General features: G+C 44.0%; 3 long non-coding RNA genes and 2 pseudogenes across 5 annotated transcripts in view; 3 read left to right on the forward strand and 2 right to left on the reverse strand.

The window, feature by feature from the left end:
* The first annotated feature begins 10 nt into the window (after positions 1-10).
* Positions 11-27,916, forward strand: LOC134733544 (set1/Ash2 histone methyltransferase complex subunit ASH2-like; annotated as a pseudogene).
* On the reverse strand, positions 342-3,862 carry LOC134733563 (uncharacterized). Its single transcript, XR_010117139.1, has 2 exons — positions 3,726-3,862; positions 342-3,636 (listed from the first exon to the last, which is right to left on the reverse strand). It is a non-coding gene; the product is annotated as an uncharacterized lncRNA (long non-coding RNA).
* The window catches only part of LOC134733560 (uncharacterized), a 28,465-nt gene continuing 4,798 nt past the window's right edge, over positions 4,269-27,935 (reverse strand). Inside the window, exons 2-6 of one of the 3 annotated variants that reach the window (XR_010117135.1) lie at positions 20,808-21,856; positions 12,321-12,524; positions 10,565-11,576; positions 8,729-8,844; positions 4,269-6,421 (exon numbers count right to left, since the gene is read on the reverse strand). This is a non-coding gene — a long non-coding RNA (uncharacterized lncRNA). The remainder of the gene's footprint in view (positions 6,422-8,728; positions 8,845-10,564; positions 11,577-12,320; positions 12,525-20,807; positions 21,857-27,935) is intronic. The other 2 variants (XR_010117134.1, XR_010117136.1) reach the window with 2 other exon arrangements.
* On the forward strand, positions 6,397-11,739 carry LOC134733556 (uncharacterized). Its single transcript, XR_010117130.1, has 2 exons — positions 6,397-6,684; positions 10,813-11,739. It is a non-coding gene; the product is annotated as an uncharacterized lncRNA (long non-coding RNA).
* Positions 12,702-14,240, forward strand: LOC134733545 (uncharacterized; annotated as a pseudogene).

Raw genomic sequence — 27,935 nt, forward strand, 5'->3', positions numbered from 1 at the left:
AGCAGTGGGTGCCCAACCCAACCCAGGAGCAGCTGCAAATGCAACAGTGGCCAAAGAAGGGGAGATGAAGCTGGTGGCAGAGGTAGCAGCCCCTCCAGCTGGAGAGGGGCATCTGCTTCTGTACAAAATGGTTCACAGTTGCTAAGTCTTGCATGGATGCCTCATCCTGTTTACCTCATGACCAACTACAGTTTTCATTGCAATGTATGTTATCATAGCAGTAATATCTATTTCCTCCAGTAGCAAGCAAACATGAATGAAATGTGTTTTACTGCTTTATCCAACATGACAAGTTAGTCCCAAACATGGGATGAATGTTTAAAGTCAATGTTCTCTAAAGATAAGGATATTATACCATTTATTGATAAATACGGGGAGGGCATGATGACCATTCAGACACTTAGAATAATTACTTGGCTAAATAACATTGTTTAAACAATGAGTAAATTTAGTTATTCTTTGCAGAGCAAAAAAGATCCAAGTTTCACCAGTCCCTTGGCAAACACTATATTTCAAGCTATGGAAGGGACACATCCTGAAATTTTGTGCTACTCTTTCTGAAGACACGGAAACAGTCAAGTCATACCTAATACTTATGAACATAAAGCTTTGATAAAGTTCAAGAATTATTTTTGTTCTCAGTATTTCCACAATGGTGATCAAGCCTTGTGCTTTTTCATCTGCTTTTACACCCCTTTATGATCTTTTCATTTGAGGTTAATGTAAGTAGTGTTCCATTTCTTAAAAGGGATAAAACATTTAAATAGTTGCTAATTTTATTTTTATTTGAATACCAATGAAATATTATCATTTTTAGATAATTCTTATTGTTTGCTACTCAAACAAAGGTATGATATTATCTTATTATTAAAACGCTCCTGGTAACTTCTGTGGAAGTTACTTGTGAGGTCAGAAAAAAAATGCCTGAAGTTTTCAATGGAAAGCCTTGAGTACATTATACCTGACTTCACAATGCAGTAAATAGAGAAACAAGAGTTTCCGATTCATGTAAGAAGGAGCATAACAGATTAAGGTATGAGGAATAATTTATATCCAAAACTACACCAGTGTCTCCATGCCTGTGTTAGAAGAGTACCTCCCAAATTCTATTGTGCATATGAATCTTCTGGGCATTTTGCAAAATGCACATTCTAATTCAGGGGCTCTGGAGTGAGGACACAGTCTCTGCATTTCTAAAAAGTTCCTACCACACAAAATCTACATACATGTTTGAACAAAAACAAGTCCAGCCAGGAGAAGAGGCTCACGTGTGTAATCCTAGCACTCTGGGAGTTTGAGGCAAAAGAATTACTTGAGGCCAGGAGTTTGAGACCAGCCAGGGTAACATCGCAAGAACTTTTCTCCACAAAACATGTTTTTAAACAATAAAAAATGAATTAGCCAGGCATAGTGTGGCATGCTTGTCATCGTAGATACCTAGGAGGCTGAGGCAGGAGGGTCGCTTCACCCCAGGAGTTCAAAGCTGCAATGAGCTATGATCATGCCACTGTACTCCAGCCTGGGTGACAAAGTGAGACCTTGCCTCTAATAACAAAAACAGCAATAATAAATTCATAAGAATAGTATAAAATAAGGAGAAACCTTGGCGGGCAATAACCTAAGAGATATCTCAGACATAGTGAACTAATGTGTTTGGATGACAGAAGAACCCCACACTTGGCTGGGTGTGGTGACTCACGCCTGTAATCCCAGCACTTTAGGAGGCCAAGGCGGGCAGATCACCTGAGGTCGGGAGTTCGAGACCAGCCCGGCCAACATGGAAAAGCCTCGTCTCTACTAAAAATGCAAAATTAGCCAGGCGTGGTGGCACAGCCTATAATCCCAGCTACTCGGGAGGTTGAGCCAGGAGAATCACTGGAACCCGGGAGGCAGAGTTTGCGGTAAGCCGAGATCGAAGAACCCACACTCCATGCAGGAAGACGATCAGGGAGGACAGCTGCAAAGCAGGGAGAGGCTCCCCTTTCTTTAAGAAACAAAACAAAAGCAAACAACTAACCTGACTTCCCCTCTGGCTCCCATCCAACATTCTTACTAGCTTCTCATCTAGTCTTTTCTGTAGTGTAACCCATCCTTACCCTCTCCCCTCCCACGCCTCTGATTCCTGAATTCCCTTCTTGGTTATCTTTCCTTTTCCTGTCAACCACTTCTCCCCTCTATCATCCTGAGTTAATTATCAAGAGCTTTATAACAGGAAACCTACTGGTATTTTTCCAGATTTTTTTTTCTTGAAATTGGACATTTATACATTTTCTCTCTTTTTTTTGGTGGGGGGTGGTGGTGAGGGTAGGGACAGGGTCTCACCCTGGTTGCCCAGGCTGTGGTCTCAACTCACTGCAACCTTCACCTCCTGACTCAAGCAATCCTCCCAGCTCAGCCTCCCAAGTAGCTGTGACTATGGGCACGCACCACCACACCCTGCTAATATCTTGTATTTTTGGTAGAGATGGGGTTTCCCCCCATGTTACCCAAGCTGGTCTTGAATTCCTGAGCTCAAGTGATCCACCCGCCTCAGCCTCCTGAAGTCCTGGAATTACAGGCATGAGCCGCTGTGCCCAGCCTATTTTTTCTCTTTTACGAGCCTCTCTGATACCCTAGTTCTGAAGTAGCCCAGAGTTGGCTGATTCTCCTATTTTGCCTCAGCTAGCACTTCCTCCTTCTCCTTTTTTTTTCTCCTTCTGATCCCTGTAGTCCTCTGCATTTCCACTGAATCCAGTGAACCACACAAGCAGGCTCATTTATTCTCCCCAAACTCCACCACTCTGCCTTATGTGCTGATCCAGTGAGAATCAAGAAGGAAGAGAGACCCCTGGATTTCTGTGCAGCCTGGAAAGTCAGTTCGTGGCTGGACTTGGCTGGGACACCAGACACCTGTCTCCGTGTCTCTGTTTAGTATTCATAGGGTCCAGCAGCTGTGTCCTCCCAGGGTGCCTGAAGAGTCACTGACCATGCTCTCCTACCCAGCCTCAAGAAGCCACCCAGTCCTCGAGAAGTATAATCAGACTCAGCATCTTATGTGAGGGGAACAACCATGGGGACAGGTTAGACTTGCACTGAGTCCCCTCCTCTAAGAGGGGCCAGAGAAAAGGGGCTGTTCCCCCTAATCTGTGTGGCTCAGGAAGCAGAGCTCTAGAGACTTCTCTACTGTGGCCTGTATCCCTCTGCTGCCCACCCTCCTCAGTCTCTGCACAGGAGGCTGGAGACAGAAAGGCAGGGACTGGCACTGGGAGGACCAGGGCTCTGCCTTGCTCTCCTGGCTCACTGAGCCGTCTCCCACACCCCGTGTCTCTCTCCCGACTCTTAGGGTCCTGGGCGGTCAGGGCTCACTTGGGGGTCTGCACAGTTTGTCTGTAACTAAACCAGCCACCCTCTCCTGCACTAGAAACAGCAGCAATAAGGTTCTTGGAATTGTGTCCCGGTACCAACAATGAACAGGAAGTGCCCTTAAACCTCTGATCCGTAGATGTAAATATCCACCTGCAGATCCAGAACTGATTCTCGACTGATCAGTCTGTCAAGGAGGGCTTCCTGAGCATATCTGGGCTCCAGGCTGAGGACAAGGCTGGTCACTAACGTTGGATTTAGACAGTTCTCTGGAGGCCCCCACGGTGCTGCAGTCTGTGGGGAAGTGAGATGGGAACATTTCAGGTCTCCTAGGAGCACGCCCCTACAGCACCACCTACAACCGGGAAAACTGGGCTGTTTACCATTTGTGTTCACGTTTGCTTGGGCTGGTGCTAACCAGGGCCCAGGTCTCAGGTCAGGGACAGTGATCTAGAGAATGCAGCTTTGGCCGGGCGCGGTGGCTCACGCTTGTAATCCCAGCACGTTGGGAGGCCGAGGCGGGCGGATCACGAGGTCAGGAGATCGAGACCACGATGAAACCCCGTCTCTACTAAAAATACAAAAAAAAAAAAAAAATTAGCCGGGCGTGGTGGCGGGCGCCTGTAGTCCCAGCTACTCGGAGAGGCTGAGGCAGGAGAATGGCGTGAACCCGGAAGGCGGAGCTTGCAGTGAGCCGAGATTGCGCCACTGCACTCCAGCCTGGGCGACAGAGCGAGACTCTGTCTCAAAAAAAAAAAAAAAAAAAAAGAGAATGCAGCTTTGTTTCCTCAGAGTCAGCCCTCAGAGAAAGCCCACAGCAACAGCATTGTCAAATTGCCTCAAAAAAAATCAGAAAGTCCTTGGTTCCTGGAACAGGCTGCCCTAGGAACAGAGCCAAAATCAGTCAGAGCAAGCAGGGACACAACTGTGCAGAAAACAACAAGTTTTACTTAGGGAGATAATGGTTGACTTTATAAAATGAGAAATATGTCACACTACTCACTGGTAAGTTTACCAATGCTATTCATTTCCCTATATCACTATATTGAGTAAAAACTCTATAAAATGTATGAAACCACTGTAGAGGTAACTTTTGTTGAATTGCTACTTTAACATGTCATGGATCATTTATTTTTCTTGCAAAATTCTCATTATTCACCATTCTTTTGAGCAGCCCCTAACTGCCCTTCAACCTAGCTCCTCAGCTGACCCCTTCTCCATGATGCCTGCCCTGATGGCACATGTAGGCAGTTAGATTTTTCTAGATTTTAAAAGTTATATATGTACATGTCTACATCTCATGGACCAAGACTCATTCTGGGAGTGAGAAATCACAATAATCATGCATAGCCTTATGGAATTAGTGTCTAGCAATCAGACCATAGAGGTGTGAATAGAGACAGTGACTAATGGGCTGCAGAGATCAGCAGGGCCATCAGGAGGTAAGTGTCCTCTAATCAGCATGGGATGCTGGGGGACTGCCCTATGGTCCCTACACAGCTGCTCAGAAAGGACCATTCACTCAAAGAAATCCAAGACTAGGGGCTAAGACCTTGTGCTTACTGATGGGGACTTAGCGTCTATGCCCTCCCATGGCATGGCAGAGTCTCCTGAGCAGGAAGGTGTGTGTGGTTTCAGCAGGTGCTTTCTTCTGGAGCCCTCTCAAGGGGAAAAGCAAAACTTCTTCCTCCTCAGTCTGCAGTGTGAGCTAAGCTTCAGCCCCAGAGCTTAGAGAGGGGCTGGGCAGTTGCTGGATGGAAACACATTTGCATGAGCCGCCCCTCCTCTGCAGAGCGTGGGAAGAAAAGGAGGCCTGGGGCAGCCCAGTCCCACTGTGCATGTCAGGCTGCATCCACCATGGCCGGGACTCCTCTCCTCCTCCTGCTCCTCTCTCACTGCATAGGTAGGGACAGGCCTCAGAGACCAGGGTCAGCACCTCAGCCTGATTCTGGCTCTTCTGGTAAAGATCCCTGAAAAACTTCACCCTGAACCCTGCCCATCAACCACGAGTGTCTGTGTTTGCAGGTTCCCTCTCGCAGCCTGTGCTGACTCAGCCACCTTCCTTCTCCGCATCTCCTGGAGAATCCGCCAGACTCACCTGCACCTTGCCCAGTGACATCAATGTTGGTAGCTGCAACATATACTGGTACCAGCTGAAGCCAAGGAGCCCTCCCAGGTATCTCCTGTACTATTACTCAGACTCAGATAAGCACCAGGGCTCTGGAGTCCCCAGCCGCTTCTCTGGATCCAAAGATGCCTCGGCCAATGCAGGGATTTTACTCATCTCCGGGCTCCAGTCTGAGGATGAGGCTGACTATTACTGTATGATTTGGCCAAGCAATGCTTCTCACAGTGACACACACAGATGGGGAAGTGGGACGAAAACCTCACCCTGCTCTAGGTCTTGTTCTGTGACAATTTTTAAATTTTGAAATAACTGGCCTGGGCACAAACTACATTTGGAAGTACTTTCTAGTTGTAAAAGGCTCTTCTCTCAATTTCCCATCCATTCTTCTGAAGTCTCAGCAAAACAAAACAAAACCAAAACATCTGATGACACCGAAGTCTTGGCTGCTTGTCCACATGTGCTAACACCACTGCCTGTGGAGCTGGACATTTTTTCTTCAAAGAAGCAAAATGAGTCTTTCCTAGCTCACATGATGGTCAGAACCTGGGGACATCGTAGCAGGTGAACAGTCCCCTGCGGCATGGACTCTGCTTTTCTAGCGTACAAGCAGAGACCTCCCTTCCATCCCCAGTAGTCTGTTCTCAGGGCTGTCTGAGACTCACTGCGTCCCAGCAACAAGGCACTCAAATATGAAATGCTGCCTGAGGACGCAGGTCAGGGAATTCCAGATATAGTGCTGACCTGGCTCAGTCCTGGGTGTGGGGAGCCAAAGCAGAGTTGTTCCCATGCACTGGCAAGACCTGCAGACAGGGGAGTAGGTGGCATGGTCAAGGACCTGACCACTGAAGATCCTGTCGTTGGGTATCTTCCTGTTCTTAGTAGATCAGTGAAGCGCTGAGAATGGCTTTTCACAGTTAGTGGTTAGTACAGGACAGACTGCGGAGGCCGCACCTATTGAAGAAGACAAAAACAATTATTGTGTGGACCTTTGACCCCTGGCATATATAAAAGCACTGAATAAAGCAGAATTTGGGTCTCTTCTCTATCAGGGGACCGTCCCTCCTAATCCTGCTTCTCTGTGTCTTTCTTTCATCATTCTTCCCACTACTTCTCGGCTTCTCGGTGCATTCCTGAATAACCCCTGTGGCCGGACCGCAAGAGGTGGTGCCCGAACAGGGACCCGAGAAATACTGTGGAAAGAACGCCCAGTTCTGGTAAGTTCTGCAGAAGTTGTGTGAGTATAAACAGTTGTGGGCGCATAGTCATACATTAGGAGTAAAAATGGGACATTCTGGCTCTAAGGAACGTGCTGTTTACATTCAAGTGTTGCAATCTATGATGCATACCCGTGGGGCTTCTATAAAAACTAAGCAGTTGGAAAAATTCTTGGAGATGGTACAAGAGGCATGTCCTTGGTTCCCTGAGGAAGGCACTATCAATGTGGACACCTGGTCAAAGGTGGGAGAAGGCCTGCGGAAGCATTATACTCTGCATGGCCCTGATGGCATTCCTGTGGTGAGTTTTGGACTCTTTAATCTGGTCCAGGAATGTCTTGTGCCTTGTCCTGAAGCCTATAAGCCTTTAGGCTCTATGCCATGTGGGGAGACTTCTGCCCCTATCATGGCTGAGGAAAAGTTGGTTGTTTGTCATCAACCGTCTCCAAGAGATGGGAAGTTGTCTTGTGAGGAGTCTGAAAAATCATCATTGTCTACTTCTCCTGCTTCACCTCTGTCTTCACCAGGGGAAGATGAAGAGGCCTTGGTATGTGCTTTCGCTGCCGCCTTTCTTAAGAAACCCCCTGGATCTAATTGTTCTTGCTCTTGTTCTCATAAGCCTGACTCTTTGCCTGCGTCTGTCACGTCACCTTTGGAGGGTGCTTTGCATCATGCTCGTTTGTCTGGAGAATCACTAGAAGGTTTTCATGCCTTCCCCGTCAGGCTTGACCCACAGACAAATCAGCAATATCATGAGCCTCTGCCTTTTAAGACTTTAAAGGACCTTAAGGCTGCTGTGGTTCAGTATGGGACTACAGCACCCTTTACTTTAGCCATGGTGGAAACTTTGGCAGAGGATGCTTTACCCCCTAATGATTGGAAAGGCATAGCAAAAGCCTGCCTAGACGGGGGTGACTACTTGTTGTGGAAAACTGAATTTTTGGAAAAGGCTGAAGAAATTTCTCACCGTAATCGCTTGGCGGGTAATCAGGTTATTTATGAAATGCTCACTGGCTTAGGTAACTTTTCAGATACTGCTAATCAAATTGGTTGGCAAAGATGGATTTATGACCAAGTATCCAATATTGCCCTCTCTGCCTGGAAGAAATTGCCATCTTCCAAACGCACAGAGGAACTTACAAAAATTCGCCAGGGACCTGACGAGCCTTATCAGAACTTTGTCTCTCGATTATTACGGGCAGTGGGCCGAGTGGTCGGTAACTCTGAGGCAGGTACTGTAATTGTAAAGCAACTCGCCTTTGAAAATGCGAATGGCGCTTGCCAAGCCGCTATTCGCCCATACAAGAAAAATGGGACTCTGGAAGATTATGTTCGCTTATGTTCTGAAATTGGCCCTGCTTTTAATCAAGGTGTGGCTTATGCTGCAGCTATGAAAGGAGTTCCTCTTTCTCAGATTTACTTGCAGGTGCAAGGAAGGGGCCAAAATAAGCGGCTACAAAACAAGGGAGGTAATCAAACCTGTTTTAATTGTGGTAAACCAGGACATTTTAAGAATCAATGCCGCCACACGCCCGCGAGTTCAGGGAAATCACCTAAGGCTCGACCTACTTCCTTGTGCCCTCGATGCCAACGTGGGTTTCATTGGATGAATGAATGTAGGTCTCGTACTGATTCTCAAGGCAACCTTCTTTCCCCTCAGGGAAACCAGAAGTGGGCCTCTCCCCGGGCCCGACAAACAATAGGGGCCCTTCAGACAGCCCCTCCAGTGACCTCCATGAGTCCCTCCAATCCCTTTCGCGAGCCACCCCAGGGTCAGCAGGATTGGACTTGTGTGCCACCTCCAGCTACGTACTAACACCTGAAATGGGTCTGCAACGCATTCCTACAGGAGTGTTTGGGCCTCTCCCTAAGGAGACTGTTGGGCTGATTATTGGAAGACGCAGTGTCCTCTTTAAGGGGTTAATTGTCTATCCTGGAATAATTGACTCTGACTACACTGGGGAACTTCAAGTTATGGCTTCCACCTCTCAAGCTGTGGTTACTGTATCTAAAGGTCAGCGTGTGGCCCAACTTCTGCTTTTACCCTATGTTTCTCAAGTAGGGCAAACAGCTTCCTCTTCTGCGCGCGGCAGCCGCAGTTTCGGTTCCCCTGATGTCTATTGGTTGCAGGCTGTTGATGCCGAGAGACCTACCCTGCAACTCCAAATAGAAGGAAAGACTTTTTCAGGTTTAATTGATACTGGAGCAGATGTTTCTGTATTTAGTTTACAATTTCGGCCTGCTTCATGGCCTCTTACTGCCTCTATAACTCATCTACAAGGTATTGGAATGTCTCAAAACCCCCAGCAAAGTGCACAAGTATTAACCTGGACTGATCAAGAAGGTGACCAAGGAAAATTTCAACCCTATGTGTTACCCCACTTACCTTGTAACTTATGGGGACGTGATGTGTTACAACAAATGGGGGTTTATCTGTTTAGTCCTAACCCCATGGTGTCCCAACAGTTGCTCCAGCAGGGACTGCTCCTCAACCAAGGATTAGGAAAACATAACACTGGCATTCTTGCTCCAGTACAAATTACACCAAAAAATGATCGACATGGTTTAGGTTTTCCCCAAGGCCACTGATCCTAGCTGCCCCCTTAACTGCAGATGCTATTCAGTGGAAATCTAATGAACCTGTTTGGGTGGATCAGTGGCCTTTAACTCAGGAAAAGTTGATGGCAGCCACTCAATTGGTTCAAGAGCAGCTCTCTGCTGGACATATTGAACCTTCTACTAGCCCTTGGAATACACCTATATTTGTTATTAAAAAGAAATCTGGAAAGTGGAGGCTATTGCAAGATTTGTGGGCTGTAAATGCTACTATGTTACCCATGGGGGCACTGCAACCTGGTCTCCTGTCCGCTACGGCTATACCAAAAAATTGGTCAGCCTTTGTCATAGATCTTAAAGATTGTTTTTTTACCATTCCTCTTCGTTCAAATGATAAGGCTCGATTTGCTTTTAGCCTTCCCTCTATTAATTTTCGACAGCCTATGGCTAGATATCAGTGGAAGGTCTTGCCTCAAGGCATGGCTAATAGCCCTACTTTATGTCAAAAGTATGTGGCCATGGCTTTACAATCTTTTAGGGCTCAGTTTCCTCACATCTATTGCTTACATTACATGGATGACATTTTAATTGCAGGAGAGGTTTTCGCAGAATTGCAACAAGCCTTATTGTTTTTACAACAGCATTTGCCTACCTTTGGTCTGCAGATAGCAGAAGAAAAAATCCAACAAACCTTTCCTCTTATTTATCTTGGTCAAAAAATTGCTGAGACTACCATTTCTTCTCAAAAAATACAATTTAACCTCTCAAAATTGCAAACACTTAATGATTTTCAAAAACTTCTTGGGGACATAAACTGGGTTCGACCTTTTTTGTCCCTTACTACTGCTGACTTGCTGCCTTTGTTTAACATTTTAAGGGGAAGTAGTGATCCTACTTCTCCTAGAACCCTCACCTCAGAAGCAAAGCAAGCTCTACAGCTTGTGGAGTCAGCAATTCAACATGCTCATGTATCTCGAATAGATTATACTCAGCCCCTACTTTTGCTGATTCTTACCCCACACCTATAGCCTACAGCAGTGTTTTGGCAACAATCCCCTTTAGAGTGGCTACATTTACCCTCTACACGTTATAAAACTATTCAACCTTATGTCGAATTGGTTAGCCAACTTATTATGGCTGGCCACAAAAGGTCTCGCTAAATATATGGAAAAGACCCTGATATCTTCACTGTTCCTTTTACTCAACAGCAAATCGTTTCTCTTTATCAATTCAACCTTTCTTGGCAAATAGCACTTAGCAATTTTACTGGTCAATTGTCAGTTCATTACCCTAAACATAAATTGTTAACCTTTTTTCAGCGTACCTCATTTGTTCTTCCTCTTCATCATTCTCATCAGCCATTGGCCCATGCTCACGTTTTGTTCACTGATGGTTCGAAAACAGGTGTTGCAGCCGTCATCGCTGACAACCGTCCTTTTCGGTTTCCCACTACTTATTCTTCTCCACAGCGAGTTGAACTTTTTGCCGTGTGCCAAGCCTTACAAATGTTCCCCTCTGAGCCCACTAACATCTATACTGACAGTGAGTGGGTTTTTCCTCCTCTTGGTGCAGGTGTGCTGACCATTTCCTGAGCTGGGAAACTGTGGGAGAGATGACAAGAATGAAGAATCCAGCCTGCGTGACCCAGAGACCCAAATGTGACACAGGAAGTCTGATGTTTAAGAAAACATGGGCTCAGCATTCTGAAAGGTCTAGATATGCCTTGGCCTGGAGCTGGTGTAGAAAAGAAGCAAGAGAGATGCTCAGCCTTAGGTGGCCCAGGCACAGCGGTCCTGTCAAGGGGCTGAGCTCTCTGCAACATGGATATCCTGCAGAGACATCCTTGGGGAGGCTGTGATCCCAGAATGATGCAAAAGTGCTAATGGAAGTGAGCAGGGGATGGTTTATGGGGGAATGAGGAGACGGGTGTGGGGTCAGATGTGGTAAGGAGGGTGCAGCCTGAGGAGGAGGCTGTCCATTGTGAGTCACAGGAGGAGGAGGCCCGGGACCTAGAGCAGTGATTAAAAGAGGACCTGGAAGGACCTACGCCCTGAAGACACACAGGGACTGGGGTTTTGGTTTGTCTGTGAGGGTCCCTGAGGAGGATCACATAAAAAATCCATAGTCAGTGTCCTCTGTCCAGGGCTCACTGTCCCAGCTGTTGTTGCTCCCGGAGCCTCTGGGTGACCTGGTTCCTTAGCTGTGGACCTGCTCCTCTCTCTGTCCTCAGCCTAAGAGCTGATGGGGCATCCGCCAGGAAGCACATCCATGGGCTGGGAGGGGGCCGTGTGCAGGCTTGTCCTGTATGTGAGACACTGCTCAGCCTTGGTGACCCCCTGTTCATTAAAGTGGGAGGAAAGGAAAACAAAATTCACTGTGAACATCTATGCATCATCAAAGAAAAAGCAATGAGAAAAAACAGGAAGTGAAGCCCAGCTCTAATAGTTTATTACTACTTGGAAAGAAATAAAACTTAATATGCTTGATGTGTTATGTAAATGCGATAAACATTTTTTGAAAACTATAAAAATTATGTCAAGGAACATGGCTTACACTAAAAGGCACATTTAAAATAATGACACCCATGAAATGCAATCCCAAAACACAGCATACATTTTATTTCAGTTCCATATGTGGACTGGTTTTATTTAAATGTCTATATTAAATCTCACTATTCCATTTTTAAATGGAGCACTTAAAATCTCATTATACTGCAACTGCCTGGTGATACATTCACCAGTGGAAATATCAACATAACCATCCAGCTGTTTCCCTCCATCCCCATAAAATTCCCCAAACTAGTAATTATTAAGAGCCCAGGATGTATCATGCCAGAACTCATGCAGTCATAGACATAACCTGTTTCATTTTTCATTTTGATCAACAGAATTACATGTTTTCTTAAGTTTGTTGTTTTTAGCTTATTAGATTCTAGATGTCATTACAGATCAAAGATAAATAATTTTCTATCATCTTTAAGCCACCCCCACAACACTCACTACTGAATTTAAACCATAATTTTCCCCTAAAAATCCTAGTTGGGGTGCTCGATGCTAAGAGCTACCACGTATCAGGCTCACCTGAGGACAGACTCTGGTCAAACCAAGTTGAAGTTTTAATTCTTCCCATCTTCAAAGACTGAGCATCTTTGCTCTTTTTGCTCATAAGTGAAACACTCCAAAGTCATTTGCCAGGATCCCCTGCAGATGGGCATTCAGTGCTTGGAGGACAGACTCCTTGGCAAGATCCCTGGTCACAGTATCCAGATGACTACGACTGCAAATCTTGGGAAGTAGAGGGGGAGCAAAGATTTACCAGGAAAACCCTCTGGAAAGAGCTCCCTTTCTCCTCAGTGCTGCAGGATCCACAGAGGAAGGAGAGCTCTGGCCACCAGGAAGGAACCACATGAGAGGAGAGGACCCGGTGTCCAACACAGGTGGGGAGGTGAGTCCATGGGGCTGGTCCCTGCTCTGGGCTTGATCCTGACATAGGACTTTATGTAGATACCACCTGAGTTCTCTACAATGTACAGCCACAGAGCCATGGAAAGATTCACTCCTGAGGAGTCTGAAGACTCCTCAGTAGAGCGTGACGACAGCCCTGTAGTCACAGGGAGGAGACACAGACACCACTTGGCCTGGCTTGGACCTGAGAGAGGGGGCAGTGGACAGAATGGGGAGAGGAAGCCGTGTATCTGAGAGGCTCTGGTCACCTTATCATAGAATGGTTTACCTTGATCCGGACACTAGAGGGCGCATGGGGATCATTCCTGAGAAGACGGCGGTGATCAGAGCAGAACCAGCCACCTGCCCTGTCTGGTGTCCTCCGCTCAGGGCTCACAGCTGTGTTCTCCCCACCCCCTGGGACCACAAAGCTCCACCTCTGCCACCCCCTGACATCCTCAAGCCAAGGAGCCTGACCCAGGGCTCAGGGTGGGGTCACAAACCGAGGGTGTCTGATTTGCACGGATGGACTCTCCCCCTCTCAGAGTATGAAGAGAGGGAGAGATTTGGGGCAGCTCAGCTTCAGCTGTGGGTAGAGAAGACAGGACTCAGGACAACCTCCAGCATGGCCTGGTTCCCTCTCCTCCTCACCCTCCTCACTCACTGTGCAGGTGACAGGATTCAGGGCCAGGAGAGGGGCCCTGGGAAGCCCATGGGGCCCTGCTTTCTCCTCTTGTCTCCTTTTGTCTCTTGTCAATCACCATGTCTGTGTCTCTCTCACTTCCAGGGTCCTGGGCCCAGTCTGTTTTGACTCAGCCACCCTCAGCGTCTGGAACCCCCGGGCAGAGGGTCACCATCTCTTGTTCTGGAAGCAGCTCCAACATCGGAAGTAATGGTGTACACTGGTACCAGCAGCTCCCAGGAACGGCCCCCAAACTCCTCATCTATGATAATAATTAGCAGCCCTCAGGGGTCCCTGACCGATTCTCTGGCTCCAAGTCTGGCACCTCAGCCTCCCTGGCCATCACTGGTCTCCGGTCCGAGGATGAGGCTGATTATTACTGCGAAGCATGGGATAACAGCCTGAGTGGTCCCACAGTGCTGCAGGCCCAGGGGGAAGTGAGACAAGAACCCCCTTCCTTTTCTGCCAGGAGGGTGAGCCCTGGCTGCTGCTGCTCAGGTCTGGCCTGTGGCTTCTGCTGCTGCAGCTTCCCTCACGGGTCCAGGGGCATCCAGGGCCCTGCCTGAGAGTGGAGGCTCCTCCTCCCCTCAGTCCTCAGAGTCAGGAACAGGGCATCAAGGAAACAGAACATCCTGCTCCCTGCAGCTTAGGACACAGAGTCTCTGCACTGAAGTCCTGGGCTGAGGTGGCAGGTACAGCTGTGTCATCACAGACCCACCTCTGATGGGAAACCTGTGTCTCTGTCATCCTCCTGTTCCCATTTCCAGGAGTTTCCAGAGTGGTGTCTTCCTCCCCCTGCTCCTCAGTGTGAATCCCTGTGCTTCCTTTCTCTCCAGCCTATTCTTCTTTAATAAAACTCCTTTCATGTAGGAATCGTGCACATCTAATAAACCACCCAGATTTATAATAGGAAATTAGACAAATTTTGGCATTTCTCTAGATCCTTGAAAACATCACCCCCACAGGGAGCTATACAACATACAACCTGTGACCAATCCCAACAGCTCCTCATGACCCTTGTCACCTCACTCCCTCCCCCAACACCCTCCTTGGAAGCTGCAGATCTGCTTCTGTCACTATTATTTGGTTTCCGTTCTCTGGAACATATCAGTGTTATCAAACATTATCCTCCCATATGCTCAGGCTTATTTCACTCTGCACACTTCTTTTGAGATTCTTGCTGTTGTTGCCGCATTGTACCCATCCCGTAGAGGGCTCATTACTATCTTTGAAGGTCCTTAGGCCACTTTTTTTCTGATTTTATTTATGTGTTTATTTTAAGGTTTGAATTTATTGTGCATCCAAATCAAACTTTAGGGGCGATGTTCACCTAAGGTGACAGGACAGTCTGTCATGGCTTGTCAGGATTCTTGCTTCTTCATCTCTTGCCTCTGATTCTCTCTATAGTGGAAGAGGTTCTCATCTCATTTATTTATATATTTATTTATTTACTGATTTATTTAGGTTTTTAAGGGTTTTAGTGATTTTTCTCTTTTTGATTATTTTTCAATTTTTTTTATTTTAATAGGTTTTTGGGGGACAAGTGTTGCTTTGTTACATAAATAAGTTCTTTAGTGGTGATTTCTGAGATTTTGGTGCACTCATCACCCAAGCAGTGTACACTGTACCCAGTGAGTAGTCTTTTATTCCCCACCCCGCTCCTACCCTTTCCCATGAGTCCCCAAAGTCCACCGTATCATTGTTACGCCTTTGTGTTCATATAGCTTATCTCCTGCTGATGAGTGAGAACTTACAATGCTTGTTTTCCATTCCTGAGTTACTGCACTTAGAATAACAGCATCCAGTTCCATCCAGGTTGCTGTGAATGCCATTATTTTGTTCCTTTTATGGCTGGGTAATATTCCATGGTATGTGTATGTATACATCACATTTGCTTTATCCACCTGTTGATTTATGGGCAGTTGGGCTGGTTCCATGCTTTTACAATTGTGCTGCTATAAACATGGGTGTCCAAGTATATTTTTTGTATAATGGCTTCTTTTTCTCTGGGTAGATACTTAGTCGTGAGATTGCTGGATCAAAGGGTACATCTATTTTTATTCCCTTGAGGAATCTCCACACTGTTTTCCATAGTGACTGTACTAGTTTACCTTCCCACCACCAGTGTAAAAGTGTTTTGTTTTCACCACATCCATGCCAACATCTTTTATTATTTTTATTTTTTGATTGTGGCCATTTTTGTGGTAGTAAGGTGGTATCACATTGTGGTTTTGATTTGCATTTCCCTTATCATTAGTGATGCTTAACATTTTTCTATATGTCTGTTGTCCATCCGTGTACCTTCTTTTAAAAATTTTTTATTCATGTCTTTAGTCCATCTTTTGATGGTACTGTTTATTTTTTTCATAATTTGTTTGAGTTACTTGTAGACTACAGATATTAGTCATTTGTTGGATGTATGGATTGTGAAGATTTGCTTCCACTCGGTGTGTTGTCTGTTAGCTCTGCTGATTCTTTTGCCGTGCAGAAGTTTTTAGTTTAATTAAGTCCCATCTATTTATCTTTGTTCTTGTTGCATTTGCTTTTGGGTTCTTGGCCATGAAGTATTTGTCTAAAGTAATGTCTAGAAGGGTTTTTTTGATGTTATCTTGTAGAATTTTTACAGCTTCTGGCCCTACATTTAAGTCTGACTCATCTTGGGTTGATTTTTGTACCAGGTGAGAGATGAGGATCCTGTTTTATTCCTCTACATTTGGCTTGCCAGTTATCCCAGCACCATCTGTTCAACGGGATGTCCTTTTTCCACTTGATGTTTTTGTTTGCTTTGTCAAAGGTCAGTTATTTGGCTTCATTTCTGGATTCTCTATTCTGTTCCATTGGTCCATGTGCCCACTTTTGTACCAGTACCTTGCAGTTTTGGTGACTATAGAGTCAAACTATACTATAGTTTGAAGTTGGGTGATGTGATGCCTCCAGATTTGTTCCTTTTGCTTAGTCTTGCTTTGGCTATGCAGGTCTTTTTCGGTTTCATATGAATTTTAGGATTGTTTTTTCCAGTTCCGTAATGAATGATGGTGATATTTTGATGGGAACTGCATTGAATTTGTGGATTGCTTTTGGCAGCATGATCATTTTCAACATATTGATTCTACCCATTCATGAGCAGGGGATGTGTCACATATGATTTTTTCAGCAGTGTTTTGTAGTTTTCCTTGTAGAGGTCTTTCACCTCCTTGGTTAGGTATATTCCTAGGTATATTTTTTTGCAGCTATTTGTAAAAGGGATTGAGTTTTTGATTTGATTCTCATCTTGTTCACTGTTACTGTATAACAGAGCTACTGATTTGTGTGCCTTACTTCTGTATCCTGAAACTTTGCTGTATTTATTTACCAGTTTTTTTTTTGTTGTTGAGATGGAGTCTCGCTCTGTCGCCCAGGCTAGAGTGCAGTGGTGCAATCTCAGCTCACTGCAAGCTCCGCCTCCTGGGTTCACGCCATTCTCCCGCCTCAGCCTCCCGAGTAGCTGGGACTACAGGCGCCTGCCACCATGCCCGGCTAATTTTTTTGTATTTTTAGTAGAGACGGGGTTTCACCATTCACAGGATGGTCTCGATCTCCTGACCTTGTGATCTGCCCGCCTCGGCCGCTCAAAGTGCTGGGATTACAGGCGTGAGCCACTGTGCCCGGCCATTTATTTACCAGTTCTAGGAGCTTTTTGGATGAGTCTTTAAGGTTTTCTAGGTATATGATCACATTACCTGCCAACAGCAACAGTTTCACTTCCTCTTTACCAGTTTGGATGTCCTCGATTTGTTTCTCTTGTCTGATTGCTCTGGCTTAGACTTCCAGTACTATGTTGAATAGAAGCGGTGAAAGTGGGCATTCTTGTCTTGTTCCAGTTCTCAGGGGAATTGTTTCCAACTTTTTTCCTTTCAGTATAATGTTGACTATGGGTTTGAAATAGTGGACTTTTCTTACCATAAGGTATGTCTCTTCTATGTCAATTTTGCAAAGGGTTTTAACCATGAAGTGATGCTGGATTTTGCCAAGTGCTTTTTCTGCGTGCATTGAGATAATCATGTGATTTTTGTTTTTGATTCTCTTTATGTGGTATATCACATTTGTCAACTTGCATATGTTAAACCATCCCTGCATCCCTGGTATGAAACCCACTTGAACATGGTGGACTATGTTTTTGGTAGCTGTTGGATTTGGTTAGCTAGTATTTTGTTTAGGATTTTCACATCTATGTTCATCAGGGATGTTGCTCTGTAGTTTTCTTGTTTTGTTGTGTCCTTCCCTCATTTTGGTATGAGGGTGACACTGGCTACCAAGAATAATTTAAGAAGAATTTCCTCTTTCTCCTTCCTGTGAATTAGTACATTAGTCAGGGTTTTCTAGATGGACAGAACTAATGGAATGTGTATATATATATAGCATGATCACAATGTCCCACAATAGGCTGTCTGCAGGCTGAGGAGCAAGGAGAGCCAGTCCAAGTTCCAAAACTGAAGAACTTGGAGTTCCATGTTCGAGGGCAGGAAGCATCAAGCATGGGAGAAAGTTGTAGGCTGGGAGCCTAGGCCCATCTCTCTTTTCATATTTTTCTGCCTGCTTATTTTCTAGCCATGCTGTCAGCTGATTAGATTCTTCCCACCCAGATTAAGGGTGGGCGTGGCTTTCCCACCCACTGACTCAAATGTTAATCTCCTTTGGCAACACCCTCACAGACACACCCAGGATCAATCCTTTTTATCCTTCAATCCAGTCAAGTTGACACTCAGTATTACTCATCACAAGTCCACTCCTTGTCAACTTCAACCCATATATATCTTCTGAGATCATACATAATCTTCAAATAAAGACAATAATAAGGTCATAATTACACCTAACATAATACAACTATCGTTCATATAAACAGAAACACATCAATCCCCAACGCAAATACTGTTACGTAAAGTTAACAATACTTAAACGCTGATGTGAAGTCAATAAATCTTATGTCACATGATAAAAGAGAAAGGAAATAAAATGAAGATATTTTCTTAGGACAAGGGTATATATGCACAAACATGCTTTTAACAAAAGAAGGAGGAAATACTCATGACAATTACACTCCTCATTTCTGCAGCTGGCCATATTGATGATTACTTTCTTCTACTACCCATTCTGTATTCTGTATTCCCTTTGCCTTCAGCAAGCACCTCAGCAGGTCGTGGATATTTTTCCAGGTGAAGTGATCCAAATCTTCATTCCTGAAGCATCTGGTTCATTTGTAGTCCTGCCTGGATTGGGCTGTTGTAGTTTTCCATGGACCTTAATCACAGGGCATGATAATACTAAGAAATGCCCTAATGGATCTCCTGTATTCCATGCATACTCTTCCTTACCTCCGTTGTGGAGCAGTAAACTGATTGCACCTTGATAGTCTGTCCCAAACACCCCAGCCCACACTGTAACTCCCTTCTTAGCCTGTTGACTTAAAGGTAGGAGGAGCCCAAAGTGTCCAGGTGGCAATCTTAACTTCCCCAGTTTAATGGAATCATTGATGTGTCTCCAAGTGGCAGTGTTCCTTCCTCTGGAACTAAATCCTCTAAGCCAGCAGAACGTAATGTCACGGGAACAGGAAGCAAAAATTTTGCTAGTGGATCACTAGGGGTGATGGTGAGTGCTGCCACTTCCACTTCCACCCCTTGATTCCTAGACTCATGAATCCTGGCTATGGGAGAAACAGTACCATATATTGGATGCTGACTCAGAGCATACATGCCTTCTGGGGAACTTAGCCCCAGCACTGACAATACTGCAAAGTATTGTCACCTAGTTGACATTGTAATTGTGACTTCAAAAGGCCATTCCACTGTTCTATCAATCCAGCTGCTTCAGGATGATGGGAAACATGGTAAGACCAGTGAATTTTATGAGCATGAGCCCACTGCTGCACTTCTTTAGTAATAAAGTGAGTGCCCTGGTGAGAACAATGCTGTGTGGTATACCATGACGGTGAATAAGGCATTCCATGAGTCCACAGATGGTAGTCTTACAAGCAAACCCATATCTGGAATAAGTGTCTATATCAGTGAGGACAAACCTATGCCCTTCTCATAATGGAATATTTCCAATATAATCAACCTTCTACCAGATAGCTGGCTGATCACCCCAAGGAATGGTGCCATATCAAGGGCTCAGTGCTGGTCTCCGCTGCTGGCAAATTGGGCACTCAGCATTGGCCATAGCTAGGTCACGCTTGGTGAGTGGAGACCCAGTTCGAGTTCCAAAACTGAAGAACTTGGAGTATGATGTTCAAGGGCAGGAAGCATCCAGCACAGGGTAAAGATACAGGTTGGGAGGGTAGGCCAGTCTCTCTTTTCACATTTTTCTGTCTGCTTATACTCTAGCCATGCTGGCAGCTGATTCGATTGTGCCCATGAAGATTAAGGGTGGGTCTGCTTTTCTCAGCCCACTTACTCAAATGTTAATCTCTTTCAGCAACACCCTGAAAGACACACCCAGGATCAATACTTTGTATCTTTTCATCCAATCAAGTTGACACTCGGTATTAACCATCACAATTAGTGTCATAGGATTAGTACTAATTCTTCTTTGAATGTCTGATAGAATTCAACTGTGAATCTGTCTGGTCCTGGCTTTATTTTGTTGATATTTTTTAAATTATCATTTCAATCTTGCTGCTTGTCATTGGCCTGTTCAGAGTTTCTATATCTTCCTCATTTAATCTAGGAGGGTTGTATACATTCAGAAATTGATCCATCTCCTCTGGGTTTTCTAGTTTATGTGCATAGAGGTAATCAGAGTAGCCTTGAATAATCTTTTGTATTTCTGTGGTATCAGTATTAATATCTCCCATTTCATTTCTATTTGAGCTTATGTAGATCTTCTCTCTTTTCTTGGTTAATCTTGCTAATGATCTATTAATTTTATTTATCTTTTCAAAGAACCGGTTTTTTGTTTCATTTATTTTTTGCATTGCTTTTTGTTTCAATTTTATTTAGTTCTGGTCTAATCTTCGTTATTTCTTTTCTTCTGCTGGGTTTGGGTTTGCATTGTTCTTGAGTCTCCATTTCCATGAGGTGTAACCTTAGACTGTCTATTTGTGCTCTTTCAGACTTTGTGATGTACGTATTTAATGCTAAACATTCCTCATAGCACTGCTTTTGCTATATCCCAGAGGTTTTGATATGTTGTATTAAGATTTACTACAACTGCAACCTTACTATTGACCAATAGCTTTTTAATTCCTGAGAGTGTGACCTCATTTATGCCCGACAACAGCTTTATGATTGCTTTTCATGCAGGAGGCCATGATTAGAGAGGGAGCGCTTGTGGCCTGGAGGTAGGATTCTGCAATTTATCAAATAAAAACATTGGAGTTAAGTTAAATTTGAATTCAGTAAAACAATGACAAAGAATTAGTATGTGTATCTCCCACATGATATTGTTAAATTGAAATACAAACTTACCTGGGTGCCCTGTAGTTTATCTGCCAACTCCTCACAGGATTCGAGGCTTGGAAGAGGCAGTGTTGGGGCTGGTCTCCTCTTACTGATGCCAGGTCTATGAGCTGAACCTCAAAGACAGAGTCTCTCTAACACAGCTACCCTCAAGTGAACATGTTAGTTAGCACTAAATACACCATATACGATTTCCAATGAATAATGCCTACTCATTTCCCTAATTCTTCTTTCTATTATTCTTCAAGTCTGCAGACTCAGGACCTCCCCAGGGGTTGCTGCAGCCAGAGCTCTGGATGAAGGCCCTCATATGTCTTTCAAAACCAGATGCAAGGATGCTCCTCGGTCCCCACACAGTGAGGTTTAAGCCAGGGGTACATAAGCAACATGTAAGAGACAGAAGAGCTCAGTATGGCTCTTATGGGTCTCCTTCTGTCCAGTGAGAAAACTCCAGGGTCCTTTTGATGCTGAAGGTGGGTGGGCTGAGAGTAGGAGGAGACCCACCCTGACAGCCCAGATATTCCAGGACAAGACTTGGCAGCCTGAAAAGGGACCACACTCTTGAGTGTGGAAGAAGGAGGCAACTCTGCTCACAGGCGTGCATTTCTGGTGGCTTCCCCTTCACCAAACTGGACTCCCTACTCTGATGTCTATCAGAGAATCTCCCTCAGTGAGACCAAGATCCCAGGACTTCGCTAAAAATAGCAGCATGGACCAGACAGGTATGTCATGGTACAGGAATTCTGTGCAGAGCAATAAATACAACTGCAGCTTAGGAGGGGCCCTCATAGTCATAACTTTGGTGAAGAAGAAAATAGACAAAGGCAGGGAGAAACTGAAGGGCTCAGTAGGTCTGAGTCTGGGGCAGCACTGGGTGCTATAGGCTTGTCCTTGAGGGGCTGCAGATAATGACGGCTGGGAAGCCATCATCTGCTCACTGCTCACTGGGCTCAGCAGCTGTGTCCTCACAGGGAACCAGATTCAGCCAACCTGGCCTTCTCCACCCCACCTGGGAAATGTATTCTGGTGATTGTCCGGACTGAGGTTCTATGAAGGGGCTAGGAGACAAGAAGAGGGAGACATGCTGGTTTGCATAAAGAAACCATTGCACACCCTTCCCTTTCATCTAAAACTCATTAATGGAAACTCCGGGGCCATCTATAGAAGTCTAGCTGGTCTCCTAAATTTGGGAGTTATGAAGGATTCATTCCTGATCAATCTACAGGAAGGGCCATCAGCAGGAGGTGGTCAGAGTGAGGGAGAAACTGGCTTCCTTGAGAGACTCTTCAACACAACCACCAACTCTGGGGCAAATGGGGTGACTTTCTATAACAGTCACCCCAAACTACTCACAGGAACCTGAGCCTAGTCCCCTTACCTTATTGATTCTGATTCTGGTCCATGCCTCTATTTTCCCTGGATCCCTTGCCCATGTCTGAGTCCAGGGTGGCAGGGATAGCTCCATTCCAGTCAACATCTACAAAGAAGTCTACATCTACAGCTACTATGACTTGAAGCAGAGTCCACAGTTGTACCCATGAGGGCCTCTTCAGCTCCCCCACCCCTTCACACAGGTGACCTCTACTGTGGGTCTAGTTGAGTGGCCCCTGGACCCTGGCAAACACAGGTATTTATTCCTCTCGAACACCAGGTATATAGTGGAGCAGGTATGGGTCGGTATAGAGAAGAGTGGCTCTTCCAGGTGTAATGCAGTAAGACCCTGGCTACAGAAAATCATTTCACAAAACTCCACGCCCTTTCATGGTAAAATCACCTAATGAACTATGAATAGAATGAAACTGCCTCAACATAGTAAGGACCATCTATGAAAATCCCACAGCTAACATCATATGCAATCCAAAAGACCAAAGAGGTTTTTGTAATATCAGGAACAAAGCAATAATGCACACTTTCACCACTTCTATTAAAAACAGTATTGGAAGACCTAGCAAGAGTAATTAGGCAAGAAAAAGAAATAAACAGAATAAAAATTAGAAATAAAAAATATAATCTCTGCTTTCAGACGACATAATGTCATATGTAAAATGCCCTTAAAAGTCCCACAAAAAATTATTAGAATGATTAAACGTATTCAGTAATGTTTTATAATACATAATCACCTTGTAAAAACATCTCATGGCTAGGCATGGTGACTCATGCCTGTAATTCCAGCACTTTGAGAGGTTGAGATGGGAGGATTTCTTGGGTTCAAGAGTTCAAAAACAGCCTGGGAAAGAAAGCAAGACCCTGTCTCTAAGAAAGCGGTGCAGGGTGGCGGGGAGACAGAGACAGAGAGAGAGAGAGAAGAAAGAAAGAAGAGAGAAGAAAGAAAGAAAGAAAGAAAGAAAGAAAGAAAGAAAGAAAGAAAGAGAGAGAGAGAGAGAGAGAAAGAAAGAAAGAAAGAAAGAAAGAAAGAAAGAAAGAAAGGAAAAAAGAAAGGAAGAAAGAAAGAAAGAAAGAAAGAAAATCTCTTGTATTTCTATACTTAAACAAGCAAACAGGAAACAACTCAAAATGAAATTAAGAAAACAAATCAAATTACAACATCATTCAAAAGAGTAAAATACGGTTGGGCATGGTGGCTCATGCCTGTAATCCCAGCATTTTGGGAGGTTGATTTGGGGGTATCACCTGAGATTAGAAGTTCAAGAGTAGCCTGACCAATACGGTGAAACTCTGTCTCTTCTAAAATAAATAAATAAATAAATAAAATTTAAAATTAGCTAGGTGTGGTGGCACATGTCTGTAATCCCACCTGCTCGAGGGTGAGGCACAAGAATCACTCGAGTATGGTAGGCAGAGGTTGCAACGAGCCAAGATCCTGCCACTGTACTCCAGCCTGGGTAACAGAGTGAGACAATGTCTCAAGTAAACAAATAAATAAAGATAAAAGAGTAAAATACTTAAGAATAATATTAATCAAAATGGTGAGAGACTTGTACATTGAAAACTATAAAACATTGCAAAAAGAAATTAATACACAAATAAATGGAAAGAAATCCTTTGTTCATTTATTGGAAAACTCAATATTGTTAAGCTAGCTATACAAATCAAAACAAATCTACAGACTCATTGCACTCTCTATCAAAATTCCAAGTTAGTATGGAGATCATTAAAAAGTCAGGAAACAAAAGATGCTGGAGAAGATGTGGAGAAATAGGAACACTTTTACACTGTTGGTGGGAGTGTAAATTAGTTCAACCATTGTGGAAGATGGTGTGATGATTCCTCAAGAATCTAGAACCAGATATACCATTTGACCCAGCAATCCCATTACTGGGTATATACCCAAAGGATTATAAATCATTCTACTATAAAGACACATGCACACGTATGTTTGTTGCAGCACTAGTTACAGTAGAAAAGACTTGGAACCAACTCAAATGCCCATCAATGATAGACTGGATAAAGAAAATGGGGCACATGTACACCATGGAATACTATGCAGCCATAAAAAGGGACGAGTTCATGTCCTTTGCAGGGACATGGATGAAGCTGGAAACCATCATTCTCAGCAAACTAACACAGGAACAGAAAACCAAACACTGCATGTTCTCACTTATAAGTGGGAGTTGAACAACGAGAACACATGGACACAGGGAGGGGAACATCACACACCGGGGCCATATACAATGGGGATGGGAGCTAGGGGAGGGATAGCATTAGGAGAAATACCTAATGTAGATGATGGGTTGACGGGTACAGCAAACAACCATGGCACGTGTATACCTATGTAACAAACCTGCACGGTCTGCACATATATCCCAGAACTTAAAGTATATATATTTTTAAAAGTGCAAGTCAAACAAACAAAAAGAATAGAAAAAAATTAATCCTAAAATTTATATATAATATCGAGAGAATCTAAATAGTCAAAATCATCTTGTAAAAGAAGAACAGTGTTGGAGGTCTCACACTTACCAATTTCAAAACATACTACAAAGCTACACTAATCAAAGCAGACTGGTACATATAGACAGACATACTGTCAAATAAAACAGAACTGAGTGCCTAGAAAAAAACTCTTAGTTATACAGTCAAATAATTTTAAACAAAGTTGTCAAGACCATTTAGTGGAAAAGGACAGTCTTTTTCACAAATACTGTTGAGAAAACTGGATATTCACTAGCAATCTGGAAATGGATGAAAGACCCAAACGGAAGAGCCAAAACTGTCAAAATCTTAAAAGAAAACATTAGGGAGAAGGTTCACAATATAGGGTTTGGAAATGACTTCTTAAATATGACACCAAAAGCACAGAAAAAAATAGAAAAAGGAGAATGTAGATAAATTGGATTTTATCGAATTGTAAAACTTATGGGCATCAAAGGACACTATCAACCGAGCAAACATTTGAATCACAGAATAGGAAAGATTGTCACAAATTTTGCATCTGATAAGCGATGCAGACTGTAGAAAGAACTCCTACGACTTGAGAGTAACTACAAAAATGAAAACAATCCGAATTATATGGGCAAAAAACTTGAGTTCGTATTGAGTAGACTCCAAAGAAGATCTACAAATGGGCAATAAGCACATGGAAAGATATTCAGTATCACTAATCATTAGGCCAGTGAAAATCAAACCACAATAATATACAACTCCACACCCATTAGGATGGCATTACCAAAATAATAGAAAATAACAAGATCTAGCAAAGACGTATAGAAATTATAACTGTTATGCATTGCTGGAGGGACTATAAAATGATGCACCCATTGTGGAGGTCTAAAGGCATTTCCCCCAAAAAATTAAACATAGAATTGCCATTTTATCGGAATTTTCAGTTCTGGGTGTGTGCCTCAAATAATCGAAAGCAGGATCTCAAAGAGAAAATTGTACACCCTTGTTCATAGCAGCATCATCCACAATAGCTAAAAGGTGGAGGCCGCCCAAATGTCATCTAATGGACAAACGGGATATAGTATACACAAACAAGGGAATATTATTCAGCCTTAAAAAGAAAGTTCTGACTCATGTGATGGCATTGATGAACCTTAAAGACATCATGCCAGCAGAAATAAGCTGGCTTCAAAAGGACAAAAGTTGTTAGCTTGCCCTTATATGAGGTATCTAGTGTAGTCAAATCCATAGAGACAAAAAGTAGAATGATGTTTTCCAGGTATTAAGTTTTGGTTTGGGAAGATGGAAAAGTTCTGGAGATGAATGTTGGTGCTGTAGTTGTACAACAGTGTTAATTTACTTAATGACACTGAAGTATACACTTGAAAATGTTTAAAATAATGAATTTTGTGTTTGAATAATTTACCACTGTCAAAAAGAGGAAGATTTATATTCAGTGTGGTTTCTCTTCTAAGAACAATCAAAACATACAGGATTGGGAGAGTGTGCCTGAGTATTTAGGACACCCTTCCTTTTATGCCAGCCTGCAGCATCCTAAGAGACCAATAGAGTTGGAAGCACCTCATTACAGGTGACTCGGAATAATGTGAGAAAGTCTGGGAGTGACTTTCTCAATGATGTAAGTGGTGGGTGTCTGACCCAGACCAGGAGCAGCCGCAAATGCAGCAGCTGCCAAAAAGGGGGAGATGAAACTGATGGCAGCAGTAACAGACCCTCCAGCTGGACTGGGGCATCTGCTTTTGTACAAAATGGTTCACAGTTGATACACTTAGCACAGAATCTCATCCTGTCTACCTGTCGTGATCAACTACAATTTTTATTGCAAACTATGCCATCAGAGTGGCATATTTTATCCAGCAGCAAGCAAACATGAAGGAAATTTCCCTTAGTGCTTCGGTCAACCTGGCATGGCAGTCCTGAACACTGAATGAATATCCAAAGACAAGGTTCTCCAAAGATAAAGATATTATACTATTTATTGATAAATACTGGGAGTGCATGATGACCATTCAGACACCTGGGAAAATGACTTGGCTGAATAACATTGTTAAAACAATGAGTAAAAAAAGAGATGTGCTCTTGGTAAAGGAACACCTGGATCCAGGGTGTAAAGACCGGAAAGAACACTACCCCAGTTTTGGACTTTTGGATCAGGACTTGGTAACATTGACCCTGCTTATGACAACCAAAAACAAAGCAGTGCTGTGTCTACAGTGGGAATCTGAGTCAGGAAACTGGAGCAGGAAGCAGCAGAAAAAAGGAAGAGGAGCTCAGTGCAGACAGCAGGATGGGGAGACCACAGGGACCACCAAGAAGGCCCAGAGTGACTTTTTGTTTTCCGCTCAGTGCTGTCCTCCTCACAACGCTTGGATCACACATTTAATGAAGATGGCTACTGGTATATTCTGACTTAACCTGATCCTCACACAGTTGGTCCTCAGAAGCTTGAAATTAACTGCTGGGCAGGAAAATTTATTCCTGGAGACCTCTACAGAGGCTGCTTCTATGAACAGGTTTTGTTAGGCCAACACGATTAAGCTCCCCAGTTAGAGATCTCCAGTGACTGGCTGGCTGACTGTGGCTGGAAAGAAGGTCTACTTTGTCTCTCATGGGATACGGACAGGGTCCTGGTACTTTGAAATCACCATGAATGAGATGCCACCAGACACCACTGCCAGACTGGGTTGATCTCAGCCCTACGGTAACTATGAAGCTCCCTTAGGTTATGATAAATTTAGTTACTCTTGGCAGAGCAAAAGGGAATCAAATTCCACCAGTCCACTGGCGAACACTACTGTTTTAGCTATGGACAGGGAGACATCCTAGGATTTTATATTAATCTTCCTGAAAACCCAAGAGACAGCCAAGTTATTACCTGACACTTACCAAGACAAGGCTTTGATAAAGTTCATCAATTATTTTTTTATTTTGTGGAAAAAGACTTTGTGGCTAAAGCAGGGAAGAGTCTAAAACAGACTCCACATAATAAAATAATATTTTATAAAAATGGTGTCAATCAAGATGTGGCTTAAAAAGATATTTTTAGGGGGTTACTTTCAGCCATCTCACTGGACAAGAGCTTCATAGTTTCCGTGAACTTTGGACTGTGCTCCAAGTATCCTCCAAAGAATCTCACTTACTGCCCTGTGAGTGACATGGGCTGGGATGCTGTGGTAGAGCACACTCTGGCTGATGTCTTGTATTTTCTGGAGACAAAAGAGGATGGGGGGCACAGTCATCCATGGGAACCCTGAGCAGGTCCTTCTTTCTTTT

The sequence above is a fragment of the Symphalangus syndactylus genome, chromosome 18, assembly GCF_028878055.3.
Source record: "Symphalangus syndactylus isolate Jambi chromosome 18, NHGRI_mSymSyn1-v2.1_pri, whole genome shotgun sequence".
In the NCBI taxonomy this organism is placed as follows: Eukaryota; Metazoa; Chordata; class Mammalia; order Primates; family Hylobatidae; genus Symphalangus; species Symphalangus syndactylus.